This window comes from Diceros bicornis, chromosome 17, assembly GCF_020826845.1.
Source record: "Diceros bicornis minor isolate mBicDic1 chromosome 17, mDicBic1.mat.cur, whole genome shotgun sequence".
In the NCBI taxonomy this organism is placed as follows: Eukaryota; Metazoa; Chordata; class Mammalia; order Perissodactyla; family Rhinocerotidae; genus Diceros; species Diceros bicornis.
This window is the reverse complement of record NC_080756.1, coordinates 13,931,958-13,937,447: the sequence shown is the minus strand read 5'-3', so window position 1 is coordinate 13,937,447 and position 5,490 is coordinate 13,931,958. Positions and strand designations below refer to the sequence as shown.

The 5,490-nt window shown below is 34.3% G+C and overlaps 1 pseudogene; it reads right to left on the bottom strand.

Moving 5' to 3' along the window:
- Positions 1-4,234: 4,234 nt before the first annotated feature.
- On the bottom strand, positions 4,235-5,172 carry LOC131415963 (olfactory receptor 6C2-like; annotated as a pseudogene).
- Between the last annotated feature and the right edge of the window lie 318 nt (positions 5,173-5,490).

Here is a 5,490-nt window from a genome sequence, read left to right as displayed (position 1 = left end):
GTCATTATGATCCTTTTAATGTGCTGTTGAAGTTGGTTTGCTAAAGTTTGATTGAGATTTTTGCATCCGTGTTCATCAGGGATGTTGGCCTATGGTTTTCTTTGTTTGCAGTGCCTTTGTCTGGTTTTGGTATCAGGGTGATGTTGGCCTCATTAAATGAGTTTGGAAGTGTCCCATCTTCTATTTTGTGGAAGACTTCAAGAAGACTCGTATTAATTCTTTGAATGTTTGGTAGAATGCATCTGCAAAGCCATCTGGTCCTGTGCTTTTCTTTCTTGGGAGGTGTTGGATTACTGAGTCAATCTCCTTAGTTGTTATTGCTCTGCTTCGTCTTTGTCTTCTTGATTCTGTCTTGATAGATTGTCTGCTTCTTCGAATTTATCTATTTCCTCTAGGTTTTCCAATTTATTAACGTATAATTGTTCATAGCGGTCTTTTGGAATTATTTTTATTTCTGTTGGCATTGCTTTGTAACGTCTCCTCTTTCTTTTATTTGTGTCTTCTCTCTTTTCTCTTGGTTGTCTAGGTAAAAGTTTGTGGATCTTGTTTATCTTTTTTAAAAATATCAACTCTTAGTTTCATTAATTTTTTTCTATTATCTATTTCATTAATTTCTTCTCTAATCTTGTGCTAACCTTGGGCTTAATTTATTCTTCTTTTTCTAGTTCCTTGAGATGTAAAGTTAGGTTATTTATTTGAGATCTTTCTTCTTTCTAATGTAGGCATTTCTCACTAAAAATTCCTACTAGGTGCTGCTATTGCTGCATCATCATAAGTTTTAGTATGTTTTATTTTCATTTTTGTTTGTCTTGAGATATTTTTTAATTTCCCATTGGATTTCTTCTTTGACCTATTGGTTATTCAGGAGTGTGTTGTTAATTCCCATATATTTACGAGTGTTTCCATTTTCCTTTTTTTTTTTTTATTGACTTCTAGTTTTATTCCATTTTGGTCAGAAAAGATATTTGAAGTGGTTTAAGTCTTGTTAAATTATTAAAACTTGGTCTGTGACATATCATGCCATCCATCCTGGGGAATGTTCAATGCGTGCTTGAGAAGAATGTGTATTTTGCTACTTGGGTGGAATGTTCTGTATATGTCTGTAAGATGCATTTGTTCTATAGTGTTTTTAAGTCCATTGTTATCTTGTTGATTTTCTGTCTGGATATTCTGTCATTGTTAAAAGGGGGTACTCGATGTCTCCTACTGTTATTGTATTACTATTTCTCCATTCAGTTCTGTTAATGTTAGTTTTATATATTCAGGTGCTCTGACGTTGGGTGCATATATATTTATAATTGTTGTATATTCCTGTTGAATCCATCCTTTATTATTACATAATGACCTTCTTTGTGTCGTGTGACAGTTTCCAACTTAAAGTCCCTCTTGGCACTGTGCTGTACCATAACGGGGGAGGTGTGATGCAGTATACTGTGTGTGAGTTTTTCTGAGTGAAGTTGTCTTCACTCAGTTTTCTAAAGTGCAGTGTGAGTTTTACCCTTTCTTTGATCTTTATGCAAACACTGTCTTGGTTACAGTAGCTTTATAAGTCTTGAATTTAGGGAGGTTTTTCCTCCAATATTGTTCTTTCATAAAAATGTTTTGGCTGTTATACATCCTGTTTGGCTGTTATACATTGAATTTATATATAAATTTTAGAATTAGCTTGTCAATTTTTACAGAAAAATCTTCTGAGATTTTGACAGAGATTATATTGAATATATAGAAAAATTTGGGGAAAGCTGACATGTTAACAATGTTGAGTCTGGTAATGTGTGAACAAGGTATATTTCTCCATTTGTTTGGGTCTTCTTAAATTTCCCTCAGCCATGTTTTGTAGCTTCCTGTGTACAGATCTTGCACATATTTTATCCAATTCATCCTTAACTATTTTATATTGTTAAAGCAATTGTCAATGGTATTATAATTTCAATTTTTGATTTTTTTGCTAGTATATAGAAATAAAACTGATTTTTGTATATTGAACTTGTACTCTGCAAACTTGCTGAAATCACTTAGTAGTTCTAGTAGCTGTTAAAAAGATTCCACAACATTTATTATGTAGACAACCATGCAGTGTGCAAATAAAGATGGATTACTTTCTCCTTGTTCCTTCTGGATGGTTGAATTTTTTCTTGCTTCATTTCATGGGCTATAATCTCAGTACACTATTAAGGAGATATGTTGAATGAGAACATTGACGTCTTGTCCTTGCTCTTACAATGAAAGCATTCTATTTTTCAAGATTATACTCTTAACAAAGCCAATATGTAAATTCTTATCTCAGTTTGGTTATATTTCTTTATTTTTACAGATTCATCAAGTAAATAAAATTTCATTTATCCCCTTTACATATTCAATTAATTTGCTAGCTTAGAATGTATTCAGAAAAATGTCCATTATGCTAAGTTACAGTTTGTGAGACAAATATTTGTATCAATACTAGTTAGTGCTAGATAGTGACAGCACTGAGGACATAAATATCAATCAGTAAGTCATCGTATTTTTTCTTAATATGAGTAAGTGACTTCAAAAAGGGGAGATAGAAATGCAGACTAAGACTCAGCCGATTTGTCATCTGAAGTTTCCAAAGTCTTCAATCCTTTGCTTTCATTTAGATAGGTCTATAAGCTACATCTACCATTAATTCTTGAACCCAAAAGATGGCCTATTGTTATGGATGGTGCTAAACTTTTAGTCTTAGTGATTCTAAACACTTTTGGGAATTTTTAGCAGAAGTTAGACTACCTCATTTGCTTTTTTCCTAGAGATAGTGTAGAGTACAGATTATTTTATACACTATAAAGGTAATGTTTAGATTTTTGGATTTAATACATATTTGCATTAAAAGAGATCAAAATATTAGAGAGAGAGGTCAAAACATTAAGCTCCCAGGATTGTGAGAAAGAATAGAGATTAAGTAATTTAAATTGTGATATTTTTCTGATGTGAATATTAAGAGATTTCAGGGATGACTGAAGAGGAAGTTTGAATGAATATTCAATGATCTTCATGATCATGGAGACTGTCTAGGGATTGAAGCATATTTGTATTCCAGAACCTCAAATTATTTATATATCTAAAATCTAGATATGAATTATTTGATATCAGGGACTCAAAAGCAAGAAAAATATGAAAGTGTCACCAATTCTGTGGTATATTAGACAAGATACTAGAAGAAAAGAGGGCATTTACATACAGCTATTTTTTTTTAAAGACTATCTACATAATTGCATGTGGTATTAAAGGAAATCCAAAAGAGATGATGTAGTAGTGTGGGTCTAGTAGCAATGTGGGGATCCATTGATACCCCTGTGCCTGAAGGGAAAAATTGAGGGAATATTTATTGGAATGTGCAAAAAGTGACTCTAGTGGTAGGAGAGCTATACTACAGGAGTTCTGGCTTTTGGTAGAAGGATGCAACCAATCACTGGCAACTGCAAAAGTAATAAATGGACAAAATGGATACCCCACTTCACACTCCTTCTAAACTTTTGTCTCTTATCAGATTTTCCTCTCGGTTAAACTCTCCTTGAAGGCAAGGTCAACGGAAGCTACTCATGAAATTCATAAGAATAGTCTCCTAGGGCATAGTAAACAATAGAAAGTGATTAAAAGTAGATCTGGATAGACATAGAGAAAATATTCAAAATGTTCTGGAGGGTCAGGTCATTTTAGCACTGTTGCATGTTTGGCCAACCTCAATCGTTAAGACTTATCGGCAGGGTGATGACAGGGTTGAGTTGCACCCAACTTTCCAGACCCTAAAATATCGAGTATCTGTGTATGCCTGAGGTAGTGGTGCTGGGTCTTCTTTTTGTTTTTTCTTTTTAGAGTCAGAACCATAGGGAAGTAGAGTAGTGTCAATTTATTCTAAATGTATCTCTCACAGATTAGGGACTATATTTTGTTTTGTTTTGTGTTGTATTTGTTTTCCATCATTTAAAAATTTTGTAGTATTTTATAGTTTTGGTTAAGCTGGATAGAAGGTAAGGCAGTTAATATATTTCCCGTGAACATGTAGTCATGTCTTTTGATAATGGACGTTATCTTGATAGAGATTCATATATAAGAAGAGTAAGGAATGAACTGAAATTTGGTCTTTAGGATATTTTGAGGAAGTTAACTTGAATTAGAGCACAGAAGAGGAAAATAGAATGATTTTGTAACAGAGAATGTATGTTTAGGAACCTCCGATCTTTTGAACACTTGGTTCCTAGATTTCTGCATTCTCTTACTTCTTTGAGGGTAATGCAGTTCTTTTGAATGAGTCACTGAAGGCTTGTCTCACCTGTTTGTTTCTCAGAGTGTAAATGAATGGGTTCAACACGGGAGCGATGGATGTCATTAGCACGGTTACACTCTTATTAATAGCCACTGATTCCTTTGCTGAAGGTTTGACATAGATGAAGATACAGCTGCCATAGGTGATGGAAACTACAATCATGTGGGAAGAACAAGTGGAGAAAGCCCTTTTCCTTTGCTGAGCAGAGGGGAATCTTAGAATGGTCTTGATAATATATACATAGGACAGAACAACACACAGAAGGGTGCTGATGAAAGCCAATACAGCACAGGCTATCACCATCTGCTCTAAAAGCCATGTGTCTGAGCATGAAATCTTCAAGATAGGAGACGAATCACAGAAAAAATAATCAATTACATTAGAATCACAGAATTCTAGATTTACTATCATGATAAGTGGTGGGAGTATGACCAACACACCAGCTGTCCAGCAGCAGAGGACAAGCCTTCCACAGACTCTGTCGTTCATTATGGTTCCATAATGCAGAGGTTGCAGATGGCCACATAGCGGTCATAAGACATGATGGCCAAGAGAAAAAATTCTGTTACTCCAAATACATCAATGAAAAACACTTGAATAACACAGATATTATAAGTAATTGACCTGTCACCTGTTGCTATGTTGTATAAATATCTAGGAATACAAGCAGATGTAAATGAAATTTCTAATAAGGCAAAATTCTGTAGGAAAAAGTACATGGGTGTTTTAAGGTGAGAGTCCACTAATGTGAGGGATATGATGGTCAGATTCCCAGTTATACTCAGCATGTAAGTAAGAAATAGAAACATAAAAATTAGAACTTGAAGTTGAGGATCATCTGTCAGTCCAAGGAGAATGAAGGTTGTTATTGTCTGGTTTCTCATCATTGACCTCTTGTTTCCTTATTATTTTGAAGAAAATTCAGAGAGATTTCAAATTAATAGAGTAATATCAAGGGCAAACAGTACAACATCCTCTCTTCTTAGGGTGTAGAGAGTCGCACTCTGTTTCTTCCACCTCTGCAACCAAAATGAACCAGATTAGTAACAAAATCGTAGTTTAAAAAATCCTTTCAGAGATCTGAGGATCCAAAGAAACCCAAACGAAAATAAACTACATACAGTGATACATTCTTCATAGGAGAGAAATGATTCTCAGCTACTCTCATCTATGGCAGAAGGGATGAAAGTGGAAGGATTTGCCAC